We start from the raw sequence: 21,160 nt of genomic DNA on the forward strand, positions 1-21,160 counted from the left end.
GAAGTACCCTGGAAGTACTCGCTAATCCTCTGCCAAAGGTTCCTTGCAGAGCTGTTGTTCCTTCCCCCATTGTAGGAAATTTCCCACACCACTTGGCAATCACTTGTGCAGAGACCAAAGCAGTACACAGGCACGCAGCATAGGGACCAGGTTTGAAGCCACAGGCGTGCAGATGCACCCTTGCATACCCTCAGGAGTCAGATATCAGCTTCAGTGACCCCTGCCTGTGGAAAATGGTGGCAGAATTTACAATATCATCCTTAGTCACCTGCAGTAATGCCCTCAAAAACCACCTAGACCCTTTGCCCATCTTGAGTGTGCCCCCCCCCCGCCAATCCCAGGCTGAACTCACCATGTTTAGGGTGTTTGCCAAGATGTGTGCTTGCCAAGCGATAGCGAGAAAGCAATTAGTCTGTTAAAAGAAGTGTATTTTACTGTAATGATTCAATGCTGTGTGTGAACTAACAATCATGCTTCTGTGTATTGTTTCTTGTGCTTCTGCAGACATGGCCTTTAGGGTAACCCCCCTACACACCGGCAGAGTGCCTCTGCCAGATAAGCAAGCAACCAAGCTGGAGCAAGGAGGACATGTTCAGAGATGTGCTCCAGTCCTCAGAGGCTGAAAAAAGAGAATACAGGGAGTGGAGAGAGACCCTGAAGGAAGAAGTTAAAGTAGAAAGGCAGGACAGAAGGGAAAGTGAGGAGCATATTGTAAAGGGCCAGGAGCAGATGATAAAAGTGATGGCGGAATAAAGAGAGATATTGAAGTCCCCAATCTTGCTCCAGGCAGAACACATGCATGCTCCGTGCCTCTGAAGCCGATACAGAGCTGTTTTCCATGCCCTCCCAAATTCCTCTCACACATTCCTTGCAACTTCCCGGAACGGGCTCGGTTCCCCGTTCACTTACACACAGCTATGAGAGCCTACATTGCTCTGCACTCTTACCTCCCTTCCCACCAAGCCTTTGGTGTGTGATATTAATTGGTATGTAATAAAAAAAAAATTTCTGAAAGCTAACCAATCTTTATTTGTCTCTTACACATGGTGGTTGCAGATGGTAGTAGTACATAGTGGCAATTTGCTCATTTGCTGACTACAGAACCCAGGCAGGAATCATTACAATTTCCATGCAAGGCAGCAAATTAACAAAGCATGGCAGAGTGCTGTATAGAAAGACACATTACTGGTGCTCATTGTCAGAATGTTGCCTCAAAGCCTCCCTGATTCAAATAGCCCCTTATTTTGCCCCTCTAATAGATACCCCTGGTATCTGGCTGCTCAAATTCAGGAGCCAGGCGATCCGCCTCTGCGCTCCATCCTCAGAGAAAGCTATCCACTATTTCACATATGTTGCCAAGAGTTACAGTACTTCATAGCAGGATGCGATTAATGGCTCTGCGGACTTGCATTACTGCAGCCCCAGCAGTGGACTTCCTGACTCCAAACTGATTTGCAACTGACCGGTAGCTGTCTGGAGTCACCAGTTTCCACAGAACGATTGCCACCTGCGTCTCCATTTTGGTGTCCTTGCACTGCAGTGCTGGGGCAAGCTCTGCACGCAGTTCCTGGAAGGTGGCTTTCTGCAGCCACGGTTCATCATCCCAGACCTGCATAACAATGCAATCCCACCACTCGGTGCTTGTTTCCTGAGCCCGCAAGCGACGCCCGCTTTGTTCAGCTGCCCCGTGAACGAGAAGTAATCTGGTGTTGTTTCTTTCCGCAGCAGGTCAGGCAACTCTGATTCCTGTTCAGATTGGGAGCTCGTGGTATACCGCATGACCATCCACAACGTGTTCAAATCAGTGAACACCACAGTACAGAGCAGGGCAGGATCCATCCTTTCAGATAGAGATGGCGGCCCACAGGAAACATGGGCCTTTGAAAAATGCTGCAAAATACAGATGAAAGCCCATGGAATGCTGGGACGGAAAGAACTGCATCATGGGACATTAAGCCTGCACCCATGATGCACTGCGATTCACTCCACCTCCCCACAACTCCTAGCTGCAGAAGGTGGCGAGTAGCACAGTGGGATAGCTACCCACAGTGCACTGCTTTCACTGTCGATGCTAGAGCACCAACGGTGGACGCGCTTTACCGACAGAAGGAGCATTGTGTGAACACACAAAAGTGGTATAATAACCCCTTTTGTTTACTGTTGGCTTAACTTGTGTAACCCTTCTGCCCGTCAGAGTTGGCAGCAACAAGGGCCGGGTTCAATATCTAGGGGTTCCATTCCAATAACACAATGCAAACCGGCTCGAGCCCCCACCCAGTGACCTGGGACAAATATATACCACCCCCGCTGGGCGCCTCCAAGAGGCAATACTTCCCCTCTCGCAAGCACATAGTCTGAGTGTAGCAAAAGTCTTTTAATAACAGAGAGAAACAATGTGGCATTATGTTGGGGAAACACCACCAACAGGATTCATAACACAACCCATGAGCAAAAACAACCCCACCCCAGGCAAATTGGGGCATGCCCTTTTCCCTTTGGTTCTTGAGTCCAGCAACCCCAAATCACCCAAAGACCCAAAAGTCCAATGCCCCAAAAGTCTCTGTCCCTGGTCAGGGCAGCCCCAGAGTTCGAAAGTTTATCGGCGGAGCTTTACCTCCCAACCTGGGTGGAAATGGGACGGGGGTAAGAGGCACCTTACGTGATCTGAAGCTGACCGCCCCATAGCTCCATAGCGGCGCTCCGCTCCGCCAGCCGCCCCACGAACTCCTTCGCTCAGCTGCGCTCCGCTCCGCCAGCTGCCCCACGAACTCCTTCACTCAGCTCCACGGTCCACAAGCAGCTCCTGCCATCCACACACTGCTCCGCGTCGAACTGCTTCACCAGCTGTCCCGCAAACTGCTCCACAATATATCTTCAGGCTCCCCCACTACTTAACACAACACTCAGTGATTTCAGCTCTTAGGTGAATTCAGCTTATAGTAGGGGAGCCCCAGTGCTGGTGCACTGTCAGCCCAAAGTGAGCTCAGCAGCCTATAACTAGACTTCTAATGAAATCAAAATTAGCTCTGATATTCCACAGTGGAGAGAGGAGGAAGTGCAATCAGCATGTAAGGCCCTCACCCAAGGGCCCATGCCACCAAGTACTACTACTTGTCCCCAGCCTCTCTCCATTCACACAGTTTTGGAACCCATGACCCTTGCCTAGCGAGTGCTACTTAGTTGATGGTGAATCCCTCCATCATAACAAAAGGCCACGTACAGTTCCAAGCACAGTTCCCATAATCAGGGTAATAACAATTTATTCTTCCTGCCCCAATAACAGAGACACTGGGGATCCCACAGCAGCCAAAGTGACCATTTGGGCAGCTATGGTCTCATTCTAGGCGTGGTGGGTGTGCCTATGCAAATGAGATCGGCCCCTGAAGTTCTTTTCCACAACTTGCCACCCCTCACCACCAGATGTCAGGGTGGAGCTCATCCTGACACTGCTTACACTTGCGTTGACAAAACTCTGTAGTGTAGACAAGGCCTAACAGAGACGAGGCTTTCAAAGTGGATTACACTAAACCAGAAAAAATACTCTTATTCGAGAATGAGTGTACACATGGAGCGCTATTCTAAAATAGCGCTAAATTCACACCCTACCTTATTCTGGATTAACTTCCAAGTGTAGGCAAGCCCTAAATGATCTTTATACTGGTCTAAGTGCATCCACGCTAGGGCTTTTACTGGTATAACTATTTTAGTAAAACAGCCCTTATTGGCATAGACCCATGCAATTTACAAGTATAGCCCAAGTCTAAATGTATCAACTTCAGGGGTTTGCATCCATGAAACCTGATCAATTTTTAAATTGATTTGGGTACATGGGTGCAGCTTTTCTAATATAGACCGAGCCTAACAAGTCTAACAAGCTGCCGCTGATTATTAAAACTTCAAAAGTCTCCTATAAAGTAGCCACTAACAACTTGGGTCAGATGGGAAATGTACCCCCTGGCTTGGCTACAGTGTCACACTCAGAGTGAACTGCTCTCTTGCTCCCCTGAGTCCAATCCCTCCATCCTTTGCTGCTCTCTGTCTCTCCTCTGTATTGCATGTCTGGATGCTTAATTTTTTCTGTTCTCCATCTCTCTTTGGGGTTGTGATGAACTAGTTCATTTGAATTTCGGGGAAGAAGTCCCTCTGCCGACTCGGACTGGTCACCTGGGTAGTGTCCCTCACATAAATATAGAGGAATTAAGTACTAAAAAGCATTACAGCCAAGTAGCAATGGTTGCTGAATTGGTAATATTTGTATGCTCTGAGAGAATAATGGATCTGATCCTGCTCCCACTGAAGTCAATGGGAGTTTTGCAATTGATTTCAACAGGAGCAGGACTGGATCCTAAATTCCACTAATATACCTAGCTCATCAAGCGCTTTTATCAGTATATCTCAAAGGCCCAGATCCTCAAAGGAATTTAGGTATCTAACTTCCATTGAAATCAATTGGAGTTAGGCCCTTAAACATCTTGGAGGATCTGGGCCAAAGTGCTTTACAAAGCAGGTCAGTATCATTATCCCCTTTTTACAGACGGGAAAACTGAGGCACAGCAAAGTAAAGTGACTTGCCAAAGGTCATGTAGAGGGCCAGTTGCCAAGCCAGGAAGAGAACCCTTGGTTTCTGAATCCTAGTCCATTACTCTATCCACTAGGTAAGGCTGTCTCTTCTGGTAGAGACTGTTTCAGAATAGTGAAAAGGATTTTTACTACAAAAGGATGTTTTTTTTTTCTTGACCGGGGAGGTACAATGTCTTAAAATGCTGCCCACAACACATCTACTTGTCAGGTCAAACCAATCCAAACATACTGAGAAATCAGCTTTGTTTTCAAAAGCTTTCTCAAGAAATTTGTTCTTTATTTTTTAACCCAACAGCTTTTCTAGAGGGACAGAACCCTAATAAAGAAACTATTTATATGTCCTCCCTTTTGATCCCTTGGACTGGGAGAGTTTATCAGTTCTGAGCTCATTACAGCCTTAAATATGTTACCTATTACATTTAATGGCATATTGCGGGCTCATCTACTAGTAACTCATAAGCATTCTTATTAAAAGTGCTTAGCAACCTGGCGCTGAAGCAACACAAATGTCAGCTTCCTCAAATGAAAATAAAAATCAATTATGCTTTTAAGGGCAGAGAGAGATTAAGCTGCATATAATGCACATTTACGGTATTGTGGAAACCAAAGCCTTTAGGTGCGGTTAGCGGCATTTCATTCTTAATCTTCCTCCTTAATACAGCAGGAGCCATTAAAACAATGAAAAGTAAATCCACATGCCTGTTTCACCGTCTCCTTTAGACAGATTCCTTCAACTGCTTTATTGTATATTTTTTTTAGCAGATCAAAAGAATTAATTATAGGCACCCAGAGTATTATTATTATTTGGGGACGAGGGAAGAGGGGCCAGTCTTGTTGGAAGAGTTATATTTTGCAGCAAGCTAAGGGTAAGGAGAGAAATGGAAAAGAAGAATTAATTTTCAAGGATCTCATTAAATGGGTGTTGGAGGATTGAACTTTCCCCTCCAGATTTTTGACCAGATCATTGCAAAGAACAAAGAGAGACTGCCCCGGAGAACCAGCTCCAGGAAGTATAACTCTTCCAACAAGACTGGCCCCTCTTCCCTCAAACAGTGTGGTTCAATGCACACTGGGACCATGCTTTCAGAATTTAGTCCGTGCTGTGAGAATACTTACAGTGCAATGCACCAACGCATAGACATCCCACACAACGCCTATTATTTGTATTGCACAAGTGCCTAGAGGCCGAGGTCAGGGCCTTTTTGTGCTAGGTGCTGTGCAACGTATAATAAGACACCATCCCTGCCCTGACTCACTTATAATCCAAATAGACATGACAGATGAAGGGGAAAAGGAGAGGTGAAGCGACTTGTCAAACTTCACATAGCAGGTCAGCTAGTTGCACAGGGACTAGAACTATGGATTCCTGGGCCTTGGGCTAGTGTTCTAGCTATTAGATAACACTGCTTTCTTTTTGTCAGGGTCCTGGAAGAAACCCTAAAACCATCACTGATAAACTTAGCAGGTGACACCAAAACTGGGGCCGTGGTAAATAACGAAGAGAACAGGCCACTGATTCAGAGCAATCTGAATCGCTTAGTAAACTAGGCACAAGCCAATGGTATGTGTTTTAAGACTGCTAAGTGTACATGTATGCATCTAGCGACAAAGAATGTAGGCCATACGTACCAGGTGGTGGACTTTATCATGGGAAGCAATGACTCCGAAAAATATTTTGCAGTCATAGTGGATAATCAGTTGAACGTGAGCTCCCAATGTGACGTTGTGGCTCAAAGAGATAATGCAACTTGAGGAATCTCTAGGAGAAGCAGAGAACTTATTTTACCTCTGTATTTGGAATTGGCTGCTGGAATACTACATCCAGTTCTGGTTCCCACAATTCAAGAAGGTCTTGATATATTGGTGAGGGTTCACTGAAGAGCCATGAGAATGATTGAAGGATTAGAAAATATGCCTTATATTGACAGACTCCAGGAGCTTCTTTTATTTAGCTTAACAAAGAGAAGGTTAGGGGGTGATCTGATCAGTCTAAAAGTACCTACATGGGGAACAAATATTTGATAACAAGTTCTTCAGTATAACAAATGACTGGAAGTTGACGCTATACGAATTCAGTTTGGAAAGGAGGTGTACATGTTTAACAGTGAGGGTGATTAACCATTGAAGCAATTTACCAAGGGTCAAGATTGGTTGTTTGTCTAGCAGATCTTCTCTAGGAATTATTTTGGGGAAGTTCTCTGGCCTGTGTTCTACGGGAGGTCAGAATAGCTGATCACATTGGTCCCTTCTGGCCATTGGCTGGGTGAATATCTGGGTTCAATTCTTGGCAGACAGCTTCCTGTGTGACCTCAGCCAGGTGTGCTTATCTCTCCGTGCCTTAGTCTCCCCCTCTGTAAAACAAGGATAAGCCTCCCCTTCCTAGCAGGGGATAAAGGTGAGGATAAAGCTATCAGGATCCGAGAAGCACTTAGATGTTACAAAGATAAGTGCCACAGAGAAGCCTATAAATAATAAAAATAAATAAAAAGCCAGTTAATAAGTGGTGCAAATGGGCTTACCAAGCCTTCTGTACCAGATGAATTTCTTCCTTAGTGCAGACATGATCAATAAAAGTAATAAATATGAACCTCAGTATAGAGTCTCAGTGCCTTGGTTTATATTAAATAATACGTACCCCTCTTTCATTTACTTCTGATGTAAAGGAGCTGTTTGGATTCTGGACCAGCCCTTCTAAGGATTCTTGGGCTGTAAAGACTGAGAGGAGACATGATAACAGTTTTCAACTACATAAAAGGTTGTTACAAGGAGGGAGAAAAATTGTTTTTGTTAACCTCTGAGGATAGGGCAAGAAGCAATGAGCTTATACTGCAGCAAGGGAGGTTGAGGTTGGACACTAGGAAAACCTTTCTAACTGTCAGAGTGGTTAAGCCCTGGAATAAATTGCCTAGGAAGGTTGTGGAATCTCCATCATTGAAGATTTTTAAGAGCAGGTTAGACAAACACCTGTCAGGGATGGTCTAGATAATATTTAGTCCTGCCATGAGTGCAGGGGACTGGACTAGATGACCTCTCAAGGTCCCTTCCAGTCCTATGATTCTATGTGTGATATAATGACCAACATTTTCAAACCAGGAATCCCGAAGGTCGTCTCCTAGTAGAGCTGGGAGAATTTTTTTTTGGCCTAAACCCTTTATTTTTTTCTTTTCAATGTGCAAATTTTTTTGAAAAACTTCATTTTTGGATCAACCAGAAACTTTTTTTTTTTAAACTTTTTGGAATTGCCAGCAAACTGAAAAATCAGTCATTGCACAGCTCTACTCCTAAATCCATATTTAGACAAATAATGGCTTGTCTACACTTGAAAGTTAATTCAGATTAAGGCAGGGTGTGAATTTAAAGCACAGTAGCTATTCCTGAATAATGCTAGTATGTTTGGACACTCTTATTACAGATGAAAAATGCCTTGTTCCTGTTTAGCTTAATCCATTTTAGAACAGGGCACTCTTATTCTCGAATAAGAGTGTTTATCTATGGAGATTTTCAAGAATAATTATTCTGAAATTCTCCATGTGTAGACAAGCCCTTAGTGTCCTGATTTTCTGAGGTGAGGCGTGTCTGCCGTTCCATGTAGTGATATGTTTACTTGCTGTTATATTATGGCTCTGTGGGGAGTCTCAGACCCGTCACAGTCCTTGTTATACAAGGCAAAGTTGGAAGATGAGCTGCGCAAAATCCTGCCTGATTGCTGAAGCTCTTATTGTTGAACTAACACCTCTTATATAAGAAGGGCTAATTCCATGTACCAGGAAACCCCTGCTGGCTTCTAGAGAGTGACAGTGTAAACACCTCCAGGACTAGAACCTGGAGGTTCTAGGCCACTGATGCTTCTGCATTGCCGGCAAGATCTCAGACTGGCTTTCTGCTAGCAGACCCTGTCAAGCGAGACAGTGCAGGAAGTACCGCCCAATGGGGCCTGAGTGGCAGCCCCCTGCAGCCCACTGATTGGCCCAGGACAGTATATAAATCAGGAAGCCATTACAGAGAGCTGTCTGAGCAATATGCCTGTTTGCTTCTGCTCCAGACCTTGCCTTACTCTGAACCTGACACTCTGGATCCTGACCCCATTTAATCCCTGATGCTGCTACTTGTCTTCTGTCTGTAATCCATGCCTGACCTTGACTTCCTGGTATCCTGACCTGGCTTGACTCCAACTCCGCTACTCACCTCCTGCCTGCAACCTAGTGCCTGACCCTGAGTTCTTGGTATCCTGACCCAGCTCGACTCTGCTGTGTGTCTCCTGACTGCAACTTGGTAACTGACTGCTGCCCTTGGCTTGGCCCTGACAGACAGTCAAAACTGCATAGCATTGGCAGAATCCTCTCTGGCCAATTGATTTGGAGCCTGTGCTGGAAAGAAATGCCCCATGTGGTGCAAGAATACACAGAAATGTAATATGACCTATTACCTGTGGGGCTAATATCTTTGTGTGGGGTGGGAGGAGAATGTATGTCCTTGACCCACCTACTGCCCAGTCCTGTGGCAAGGTCCCCTGCAGGTCTGGAAGGAGGGAGGAAACTGTTATGGAGGTAGCTGAGTCTCTTTTCCACACGGATGGAGCACAAAGAGAACCATCTGCACATGGATCTCTGGAACATGATTGGTTCCTAAGTAAGGAATTGGCCTCCTAGGGAATAGAATCTTCATTATAATGATTAATAGTAATCCCTAGCTCTTATATAGCCCTCTTCCACTGTAGATCTCAGTGGTGTACAAGGAAGACCAGTGTGGTTATCCCCATATTACAGATGGGGTGGCAAGAACTGAGGCTCAGTGAAGTGACTTGCTCAAGGTCACCCAGCAGGCCACTGGCAGAGCTGAGAATAGAAATCTGGTTTCCTGAGTTCCAGTCCAGTGTTCTAGCCAGTAAGCAACACTGCCTAAATATTGGACTCTTATTGTGAATGTTATGGACTTTTAAAAATTATATATTGTTACTTATTTTTATAACTTCTTTAGATTATGCCCTAAGCACCTGTCTTCAGATAAACCCATACTTTGCACACAGTCAGACTGAGCTGGCTGAAAATGCTGTGTGACTATGTTTCTCTCCAATAGATGGTGCTGTGAAACTAGCTTTTAAACATCCCGATGTTAACATGCAGAGCACCTAACTTCTCACCATCATTATGGTTACTTTTAGATAATAAAGTTGAATACTATGCCATTTAAAAATCAGTGCCTGGATCTTCAGCAAGGTAAATCAGTGATTTGCACCTGTGGAAGATCTGACCTTATAGGTACAGGGTAGTGATGTAGGTTGGGATGTAATTCCATGACGGGTGTAAATGATCAGAAAGCCGGTGTGAATGGTAATGTACTTTAGCCTGCACAGCCTTGGCAGTAAGTAGAGGCCTGATTCTCCTCTGCTGTTCACCTATGTTCAGTCATTGACACTTGAGCAATCTGAGTGCAAAGTGGCTGTGATCTGCAACTGTTCTGATTTTAGTTGCATTTTTACTCCCACTTTGCACAGAGGGAAACAAGTGGAGGATCATGACAGATGTGGTCAAAACAAGTGTGATTTACAAACCAAGGCCTAAATTATGCTCAGTGATGCTGGCAGAAATCCAGAGTAATTCCCCTGGAGTCAACACAGATGCTGGTCCCAAGGGAGGGAAAGGGCAGGAAAACCAACTCACGAAAGTATGTGTGATCCAGTAGGGATGGGCTGACAGTGTCTTATAAAACATTACTGCGGGGAGCAACTGGCCGTGGGAGATTGGATTGAATGATCTAATAAATCTCTTCCTCCTGATTTCTGTGACATCTCTTGCTAGTAGCTTTTCCTGCTACAGCCAATTGAATTCTGCCCCTTTGATTGTTCATGCTCATCGACTAACGAACAGGAGTAAGTTACATGCCCTTGCCACTTACAACTTTTTGCTGATGTGACCTGCTGTCTACGTTACAAGTTACATCCTTTGAAAGCAGGCCCAGATTCTATGTAAGGGAGTTACTCCAAGTACAAATTTGGCTCCTTGCAAATAGCTTGGTCCTGATTCTGTAGTCTTACTTGGGCAAAGCTGCAGGAACTGGCCCTTTAAGAATACATCTATAAAAATTATGGGCTAGATTCTGTAATTTACAGCAGCTGGAGGATCTGACAATTTGCTGATGTTTATGTACGTGTATGTATTATATACAAATATAGCCCCCCAGTTCAGCACTGTATTTTTAGCTTGTGCCTAACTTTAAGCATGTGGATTTCAGTGATTGTTCATGTACTTAACAGTGCTTAGGAGAATCGGGGGCCAGGTATATGGGTATATACACCCATATAATACGTGACTGATCTGCCCCATCACACTGTTTTCTGGAGTGAGGGGAAGAAAGATAACTTATGAGTGAGTAACTTATAGCCAGGAGTGAGTTTTCTTGACCTCTTCTCCAGAGTGGAGATTAATGTCATAGAGAATCAGCCATTATGTATTATTTTCTGTACATAGGGGATATATTTTTTTTTCCTTCTGCTTTCCTCCAAAAATGAAACTGTTGAAAGTGACAGCATGGGAAATTGGAATGTGTGGTAATCGAAGATAACGGGCAGTGCTAGAGTTTCAGTGACTGGGTGCTACTATCTTGTTGAAGTAAAATAGCCATGATCACACTTGGCTTAGGAACTGATACACACTGAAAGGGACAAAGGGCAGCTAGTTGTCCAACTCTCACTGAAAAGTCAATAGAAACGGGCCACCAAACTCCTCTTTGTACCTTTGAAAATCTCCTCCTCTGTACATATTTGCCTATAAATATTTTATTTAAAATTAATTCGGGACGTGAAACATTTATTCCCAATTTGAAACTCAAGGTCAGACATTTGGCCAATATCATATATGAGGATTTAGCAACATTAATGGCAGTAAACCAAACATAGCTAAATTTCTTTTGCCCTGAAGATGTATTTCTTAATATAACAAAAGTAGTGCTCCCTTCCATTAAATTAGCATCATTGTGATTTTTTTTCAGTAGTGGCTAAGCCCATGGCAATGCTAGTTTTATATCTAATTTTTTTTATTGAAGATATTATACGAGCAGCATTCTGCATACCCTGAGTTAGTTTTTTGCATTGAGCCTCTAAAATATTATGAAGCCTTTCAAAAATGACCGTTTGAAAGATATCTCCACTAAACCAACTTGAAGACTAGGGGCTAGATCCAAAGCCCATTAAAGTCAATGGGAGCCTTTTCACTGACATCTGTGAACCTGGGACCTGGACCATTTTATCAGTATCTGAATTTAGGAAGACAGTAGCCACTCGGAGAAGTTCAACATGAAAATTTTTTTTAATCTTGTTTTTCTTAACTGATATTCTTAGCTGCCTTCCAAAGAGCTAAGGTAGATTGTAAATTCTCTGTGACATGGATCATGAATGATTTCCTTTATGTACAGGGCCAAGCACAGCATCAGAACTTACTAGTCAGTAAAACAATAATTAATAAAAGAAGTGAGCAGGACAAGATCGAGATAAATGGTCAGTTTTCAGAATGGAGACAGATAAATAGTGGTGTCCCCCGGGGATCTTTACTGCAACCAGTCCTATTCAACATTCATAAATGATCTGGAAAAAGGGGTGAACAGTGAGGTGGCAATTTGCAAATGATACAAAACTACTAAAGATAGTTAAGTCCCAGGCAGACTGCGAAGAGCTACAAAAGGATCTCTCAAAACTGGGTGACTGGGCAACAAAATGGCAGATGAAATTCAATGGTGATAAATGCAAAGTAATGCACATTGGAAAACATAATCCCAACTATACATATAAAATGAAGGGGTCTAAATTAGCTGTTGCCACTCAAGAAAGAGATCTTGGCGTCATCGTGGATAGTTCTCTGAAAACATCCACTCTGTGCAATGGCAGTCAAAAAAGCAAACAGAATGTTGGGAATCATTAAGAAAGGGATAGATAATAAGACAAAATATCATATTGCCTCTATATAAATCCATGGTATGCCCACATCTTGAATACTGTGTGCAGATGTGGTCGCCCCATCTCATAAAAGACATATTGGAATTGGAAAAGGTTCAGAAAAGGGCAACAAAAATGATTAGGGGTATGGAAAAGCTTCCATGTGAGAAGAGATTAATAAGACTGGGACTTTTCAGCTTGAAAAAGAGACGAATAAGGGGGGATATGATAGAGGTCTATAAAGTCATGACTGGTGTGGAGAAAGTAAATAAGGAAGTGTTGTTTATTCCTTCTCATAACACAAGAACTAGGGGCCACCAAATGAAATTAATAGGCACCAGTTTTAAAACAAAGAAAAGGAAGTATTTTTTCACAGAACACACAGTCAATCTCTGGAACTCCTTGCCAGAGGATGTTGTGGAAGGCCAAGACGATGACAGGATTCAAAAGAGAACTAGATAAATTCATGGAGGATGGGTCCATCAATGGCTATTAGCCAGGATGGGCAGGGATGGTGTCCTGAGCCCCTGTTTGCCAGAAGCTGGGAATAGGCGACAGGGGATGGATCACTTGATAATTACCTGTTCTGTTCATTCCCTCTGGGGCACCTGGCATTGTCCACTGTCGGAAGACAGGATACTGGGCTAGATGGACCTTTGGTCTGACCCAGTATGGCCGTTCTTATGTTCTTGAGAGTAAAGAGGGAGTTCCAAGGAGATTAGAGGCATACATGACCCCTGCAAAGAGGACAAGTGTGCAGTAAAGAAAGTATCAAATAATCCATGTATTACAGAGAGAAACATCTGTTACATCCAAGGTACAAACCATTGCCACTTCCCCAACTTGGAATATTATGGTATTGCCAGAATTCAGCATGTATACTTACATCCTTAAGACTTGGTGTATTCCTATCCATATATGCTTTCTTGCCATCCTTATGCCATTATGTATGCAAATCAGGAAAACTGCAATAGTTGGCTCTTGAGTTGATCCAGAAAAGGGGGAGTTCTGTGACCCTTCCCCCCCCAAATTTCTACCCTTTTTTCAGAATTTTGAAAATCTGAAACGTCAGAAGTCCGACCATCTTGACCAGTTTTGTAGCTTCTTGAAAAACAGGGGTGAGGAATCATGAAAAAATAATTCATACTGTCCTTATTTCTTTATCATTTTAATGTACTGTTAAAAATTTGAAAAATTTCAGGCACTTTATTCACTCCTGGCATCTACTCCTTGTTTTCACAAATTCTCCCCTCTTGCTTGAGAAAAGAAGGCTGATGGGGGGGCAACCTGTTACCATACTCAACATATTTGGTGATTGTTGATCAATATTCACTGAAGGTAAGCCAAGATGTGATGGGCTTAATCTGCAGCAAGGGAGATCTAGGTTAGATATTAGGAAAAACTTTCTAAGGCCAGGGAGAGTTAAGCTTTGGAATAGGTTACTAGGAGCACTTATGGAATCCCGGTCACTTGGAGGTTTTTATGAATAGTTTAGACAAACACCTGCTAGGGATAGTCGAGGTATACTGTGTCCTGTCTCAGGACAGGGAGCTACATTTAATGATATTAATGTACTAATGATAAAGAGATGCATAAGCAGAGTGATGGAATAGCAATATAAACACCTTATATCACTAAATCATCCGGTGTAGATCAGTCCGGCTACAATCTACCCCAGGGAAAGTCACAATCTTCATTATCCTCTGCAAACTTTTTTTTAACATTATGAATAATACAAACGTGTAACGAAGTATCTGGGTGGGCAAGCTCTGTTCTCCATAAACACCTCACACTGTATTAATGACTCCATGAGACGCTGGTGACAAAGCTTTAGGAGTCGTCAGCGGCTAGGCATTCTCATCAAGAAGAGGTGAAATGTGCTGTAGCCAGACGATGGCTAAATTCTTCTGCTTTTCAAGACAAATGCAGCCAACTGCAGTTGAAGTGGGAGAGAGCCGAAAGTTGGGCGTGAAGTCCAGGGCTAACGAGTTGCGTCCGTGAAACAGAAAAACACCAGATTTAGAAGGGAGGGGGACCCAGCCCAGGGTGTGGTCACGAGTGAGTTTAAGTAATTTACAGATAGGATCCTTTCTGTCAAAAACCCGATCGTTACAGCCCGGAAGCAGCTGGCGTTGTTTTGTTGACAGAGCCGTTGTAATTTGGGAGTGAAAACAGTTTGCTGAGCGAGGTATCGGCTTCCCCCACCCCTGGGATCTGTGTATTAAATTCTTGTGCGGATGCGGAAGGCTCAGACGTAACCTTTGCCTTTTCCTCGGCGTGTGCAGCGCCGGATTCTCTGGGGCGGGGGAAGCAGGGGGCTTCTGCTGGTGACTTGTTGAATGTCCAAGGACAACCATCTATCTCTCCCTCTGACTACTCTCCCCGAGGAGCTGGGTGCCTGCTAAACGATGTCCCTCCAGCCGGCAGGCTTGCTAATCCGTGGTCCCCGGAGTGAGGGGCTGACCGCAGCCAGGGGACCAGCTCTCTCCTGGCTGATGGGATAGGGTGAGGGGGGTCTCGCTTCCCCTTTGACCACCACGCCTCTCCCCACACGAAGCACACCACCGCTTCGGTTCATGTTGTGACCCCCTCCAGGACCCCCCTCAAGATAAATCGCAGGTTCCCACTGCGCCCGCCACTGCCCACCGCCCTCCTCCAGACTAGACCGCATGGTGCAGGGCTGGGAAAGCCCAGCCAGGGGGACAAGCGACCACGCAGCTTGGCTTCCTTGGAAGAGTCCGGATGATCCGGCCAACCCCCAAAGCGGCCCCACCGCTGTCGCTCCAGAAGCATTGCCGACTCTTTCCCTACCCACCTCCTGGTACACCCAGAAGAATCCGAATCAAATGACCCGGGCCGAGAGGCGCCCGTGCCGTTCAGACACTGTGCGCGGCTTGTCATTCCACCCCCACTTTGGGGGGAAGCAGAATTTGCTAGTAGCCCCCCCACCCCCAAACCCTCTCCCTAAATCCTGCCCTGGGAGCCCCGCTCCCCTTTTAACGCAAGGTTTAATTCCCGCTCGCTGTGATGGACGCAGCTGTAGACCGGCCACGGGGAAAGTCCACCGGGGTCACTCCTGGTTGCAACAAAATGTGCCCCAAGGCAAAGGACTGAAAGTTGCGTGCGCGCGGAGAGGGGGGTGGCCCGTGCCTGTCGCCCTCTCTAACGCAGCTCTCCGGACGCATAGCATGCTGTTTTTGCAACGGATAATACATAGGATCATGGCAAAGCCAGGGAGACACGTGGACGCGCGGCGATCTGATTAAATTCCCTTTTATCCATGCAGCTGGATCCATGGATCTATCCTCTATCCATCTATTTTATCCATGGATCTATCCTCTATCTCGGTGCAAGTTTCAATGCAAGGAATAATGGAGCCAGCAATCCTAAAATAAAGGGGCGCGGAGGGGAAAGAAGCGGGAGGGTAATACAGATCTACTTAATTTGCGGTCTTGACAGTGCCCGGCATAAAACCCACCCTGTGCGGCACAGCCCACTTCAGTGGCAGACGAGTGTGTAATAATCTAAACTAAACGGGACACCTCGGGGGGGAAGGATGCAGCAGAAGCTAGTTAATTTCTTCACTTGTCAATTGCCCCTCCTGTAGAGTTTCTCTGAGCCTAGCCCCCTCCCCTGCTAATTAAACTTCTTGCACACCACGATTTGCAATCATTGGGGGGTGGAGGGGGGATTGCAACCAACTATAATTGGCAAAGAAAATCTTGCAACGGCTGGAAAAGGTCATTGAAGGAGTTGGCTGCAAAAATATAATCTAAAAAGAGTGGCAGGCATGCGCAGTGCGAGGATGCCATATTGGAATGAGTCTGTAGTAAGTGAGAGAGAGACTGATCGCCTCTTCTGAACTGAGCTGAAGGGTCTTTGCCATTTTAGACACTGGAGGGAAAAAAACTTCACCCAGGTAAGACAGCGCGCCAGGCGTGTTTCCTTAAGTGGCCGAAGCCTTGATCTGCCCGGGGCGACCGTGTTTTCGCCGCTGGGGTGGACAGGGGAGCTTTTTTTCTTTTCTTTCAAGGTTTATTAAAAGGCGGAGGGGAGGGGAAAAAATAAAGCTTGGACAGAGGGTGGGGGAAAAAAACCCCGCAATCTGGCGTGTTTTTCTTAAAAATGCCAGGGAGCAAGTTGTTGCAAAGTGGTTGGCTGTGCGTGTCTCTGGCAGACTCAGATGTAGAGCCTGGATTCTAGATACCTGCACTCTGGGTGTCTTTTTTTTTGGCTTTTTTTTTTTTTTTAATAGTGTGATTGCTTTTCTTTTGCAGTGCATTTGAGAGTTGTCGTGGGCAGGGTTTGCAATGCATGTGCCATTCATCGCATGTCGGGGCTTTTTTGTGTGTGTGTGTGGGGGGGGGGGGGGGAGGTTGCGGGTGGATTTTTTTTTTCTTTTGGAGCGTGCCACATTTTAGATGCATGCATACCCTCTCTCTCTTTTTAAAGTAATATCCTGTCATTTGGTGCTTTCCTGACATAAGCTCATGTGACCTCCTTTCGAATTTACTAGACTGCTGTATTTCTTGAGAGAGTTATTGTGTGTGAGTGTGTGTGTGTTTAAATCGGCAGAGCATATAAAATGTGTGTGTTTTAAAAATCTTGAAAGAGGATGAGATGCCCAATTTCCCAGCCCTGATCCGTACACATTTTTTTTCTATAGAGCGAGAGAACTGCGGTAAATGAATATTTATAAAGCTTGTCAGTTTCAACATGGCGGGTTAAGGTGCCTTTAAAAACTGAAAATAAACATTTTGAGACGGGGGGAGGGAGTGTAACTTGGGGCGCTACGTGTTGGCTTCAACTCTGCTTTGTTGCCCAGGGAGGTGCGGCAGCGAACTACCTGGGGAATGCAAGAGTGGGGATCATGCCCCAGGGTTTTCGACTGGCAGACTTATTGGTGGGTAAAGTACATCACACAAGGCAGAGCAACCAAAGTGTGTGTGTGTGAGAGAGAGCGAGCGCTCGGGAGAAACCATCAAAAGGGGACCTGGACTCTGGCACCAAACGAGGCTGCTTTAAATGCCCAAACCGGCAGACAGGCTATGAAAGATAAATGCGGAGAGACACAGCAATAATTTATTTTACATTGAAACGAGGCGAGCCCAAGGAGGAGACCTTCTTTCGGAGCTCCTGGCAATCTCCGCTGCCAAGCCTGGGCTGGTGCAGGGAACCGGGGAGGTGGGGTTCCCCCCCTCCCCGGTTGTTTTTGTTTAAAAAATAAAAATAGAGGGGGCAAAAGCTCTATACCACTAGCTGCGTGCAGATGTGTGCTGCAAAACAGGCCGTTTAATCCTTTTATCATCAGAGGACCCGAGGCACGTTGCAATAAAAATTCTCTTTGCCAGGGAGCCTTTAAAAAGCAAGGATCAAAGCGCGAACCTGTCGTCTGCAGAGCATGCAAAGCGGAGACTTCGGAGGGGGGCAGAGCAGTGGTTTGGAGGAAGGAGTTGTGCGTACTCTTTCCTGGTTCCGAATTTGAAGTGCATTTCCACGAGGGCAGGGGGAGTGGAGGAGGCAGGCTGGTTGAAACACCAGAGAAACTTCCTTGTTTCGCTTCAGGCAACGTTTCTGGGTTGCTGTTGTTCCGATGTTCAACTTTTGCCCCCCTCCCCGGGCCACCCCTCTGCGGCGTGTTGAGGCCACTGGGGCGGGGGGGAAGGAAAGCAGAACCCAAGTGACCCCCTCCCCCTGGCCTCTTGGACACTAGTGAGAGGGGGTCATCTTTTTAAGCGAGGGGAAAAGGGGGGGGCGCTTTACAAACCGCGATGCTTGCTAGCAGGAGAGCCCCCGTGATTAATGGGAGACGTTGTCTTCTGTGTTGCGACGCCAACAGAGGTCGCCTTTTGCAAACCACTGCTCCCCCCCCAGGCCACACAACTTTTGCTGCCGGGCGCTTCGGCTCCCGGAGGTGAGGACGGGGGCCAAACTCCAGTGGCTTGGCGTCGCGGGCTGTTGTCGGATGAAACCGCTGCTGGACCAAAGGGGGCACGCTGGAGGCGCCGCGTGAACGAATCCCCTCCGGTTTGCGCGGCGTGGAAAGGGATCGGAGGCCCGGACAAGCCCCCAGCCCGGCCCCGATGCGGCGGCTGTGGAGATCTGTCCTTCCCGATCCGCTTCGCCTCCGTGTGGCGCTCGGGAAGCGCCCGTGAGCGGCGAGCGCTGGCCGCTCCGCAGAAAAGCGACTTCTCCCCTCGACGGTGTCTCCTGGTAGGCGCGCTGAGAGCAAGCAGGGGAGGACTGCCGAGGATCGCAGGACAATGGGGGGCGGCGGCGGGGGTGGGGGGGCGCTTCAGAGAATCCCATGAAAGAATCTAACACCGGCCTAAAATGGCTCTTTCCTTGCAAACTGCGAATTCAGCGGGGACCACCTCCCTTGCACTCACGTGGCTCATGACACGGTTGAGAATTAACTCTAAGTCCCCGATCCAGAGAAGACCGCAGTCGCGGGGATTTCGAGCGTTGTGTCTCGATTTTTGTGCCCTGGGTGCAAGTGGCGCGTGTAAGGGGATTCAGCGATCGCAGCCCCCCCCCCCCCGCGCGTGTGTTTTGTGCAAGACGAGGAAAGGACTCCGAGCCTGGCGGCACTGCAAGCTCCAGACCCTGCCTCCACCGACCGATCTGCCATGCACGCGCGGTCCCCTGTGCAAAATCCATCTCTTTCTGCTGAGGCAATAAAGAAACACATCGAGAGGTTCTTCGTTTAAAGGGACCGCTTTCCCCCCAAGCATTGCATGTTGCTTTATGCTTTGGATGGAGGACGAGCTTTGCCTGGCTGCTCCTTCAGTTCCCTCAGCTAATGGGTTCCCAAGAGAGAAGGGTTGGGGGAGATCTCGGAAGTATTTCTTGGGACTGTAAGAGCCTCAGACATTCTTCCTGGCACGGATAAGCTCTGAACTGGGATGCTGGGGAGAGGGAGGGAGGGAATTGCCTTCAGTGGTAATTGGACTGGAAGAAAAAGTGTAAGACTTTTCTTTGAGAAGATTTTAATTTCTCCTGCAATGCCCTTGCCCTTCATCTGAGCTCTCCTCTCATTCCCTTGGGTTAGAATAAAGGCTCTGATGCCGATTCTCTCTCTGTTGCATTTTGCCTGCTCGCAGCTTTAGGGTCCCCAAGTAGGGGCGGGGAAAAATTCATGCAGGTGCCAGCTTTCTCCTGTTCTAGTGTAGCAGGTGGTAACTGTCAAACACCTTGTCAGTGTATCGTTTTCTTCATCCAGTCCAGGGGTTCTCAGACTTTTGTACTAGTGACCCCTTTCACACAGCAAGCCTCTGAGTGTGACCCCCCCCTTCTACATTAAAAACACTTTTTAAAATATATTTAACGCCATTATAAATGCTGGAGGCAAAGCAGGGTTTGGGGTGGAGGCTGACAGTTCGCAACCCCCCCCATGTAATAACCTCCTGACCCCCAGTTTGAGAACCCCTGATCTAGTCAAAATGTTGTTTGACAGCCTCGTGAGTTACTTCCTGACAAGTATCTTGCTGAGTGGATAGATACAGAGACACAGGTACCCCTTGCAAAGGTAAAACTTGTTTGGGAGTTTAGCCTGCGTAAGGATGGCAGAATAGAGGGTTTCGCTGTGGTGTGATATGATCTTTGATCCTGTCTACACGAACACACACACACCGCTGACCCCTGTGGTGGGTTTGTGTGTGTTCTGTACATAGCCTTTCAGTTTTCTAGCCTCGGATGTGAAGTTTATTTGGTCTGTGTCCATCACGCCCTATTGCCCTTCTGTTCCTCTCCCACCCAAGTCAGTGTCTTGGAGTACACCCCCACAAATGTCTGTGTGGAGGTTGTCAGGCTGCGGGTGGTTTCTTGGGAGGTTTACTGCAAAGGGGCACAAACTGAAATACAGAGCCCAGGCAATGGCAGTGTAATGACCCGGGTGGCTCTCGCAAACGTTAATATAAAGGTTTCAGAGTAGCAGCCGTGTTAGTCTGTATTCGCAAAAGGAAAAGGAGGACTTGTGGCACCTGAGAGACTAACCAATTTATTTGAGCATAAGCTTTCGTGCATCCGATGAAGTGAGCTGTAGCTCACAAAAGCTTATGCTGAAATAAATTGGTTAGTCTCTCAGGTGCCACAAGTCCTCCTGTTCTTTTTGTTAATATAAAGCTGATCTCTTCTCACCAAAAGGAGGCAGAGCACTGATGCCAACTCCCCTTCAGCAGCAAAGAGGAAAGAGAAATAGATTATAGGGTGACTGTTTTCAAGTACCTGTGGTATAACGTGATGGTTATTAACTGACCCATCTTTATTGAGCAGAAGCTAAGATACAGTGAGCAAACAGAATCAAGTAGCATTTTTATCCTATCTTGGCAATTGTTACCTCTGCATTAGGCAAAGAGAGCTTGAATGTAATAGGGCTAGAGACGGCTTCCCTTTTTCGGTTCAGGGGATGTCTTTGTTGCTGTTGTTTGATTGTTTCACTGTGGTTTGCGTTCTATAGGTGAATGAATTGGGTTGGTGCTCAGAGGAACAGGAATGTAATTAATTATAAGATCAGCGATGCCAAGGGTTGGCTGTCCCTAAGAGTGAGATTTACAGCTTCAAAGAGTGAGATTCAAGGCCAAAGAGTGAGACTTTCCAGGTGGTGTTTTAGATCATTGCTTGAGACCGAGATTCTCATCTTTGTTCCTTGGT

The 21,160-nt window shown here is 46.2% G+C and overlaps 1 protein-coding gene and 1 long non-coding RNA gene across 3 annotated transcripts in view; one reads left to right on the plus strand and one right to left on the minus strand.

Annotated features, from left to right (window-relative positions):
* Window positions 1-1,005: 1,005 nt before the first annotated feature.
* Window positions 1,006-3,442, minus strand: LOC140906965 (uncharacterized). The gene is made up of 2 exons (XR_012157316.1): window positions 2,660-3,442; window positions 1,006-1,890 (listed from the first exon to the last, which is right to left on the minus strand). It is a non-coding gene; the product is annotated as an uncharacterized lncRNA (long non-coding RNA).
* Window positions 3,443-15,901: 12,459 nt separating this feature from the next.
* The window catches only part of SFMBT2 (Scm like with four mbt domains 2), a 189,645-nt gene continuing 184,386 nt past the window's right edge, over window positions 15,902-21,160 (plus strand). For both annotated transcript variants that reach the window (XM_073328829.1, XM_073328832.1), the window contains exon 1: window positions 15,902-16,427. The gene's annotated coding sequence lies outside the window, so the exon portion shown is untranslated. The remainder of the gene's footprint in view (window positions 16,428-21,160) is intronic.

The sequence above is a fragment of the Lepidochelys kempii genome, chromosome 1, assembly GCF_965140265.1.
Source record: "Lepidochelys kempii isolate rLepKem1 chromosome 1, rLepKem1.hap2, whole genome shotgun sequence".
In the NCBI taxonomy this organism is placed as follows: domain Eukaryota; kingdom Metazoa; phylum Chordata; order Testudines; family Cheloniidae; genus Lepidochelys; species Lepidochelys kempii.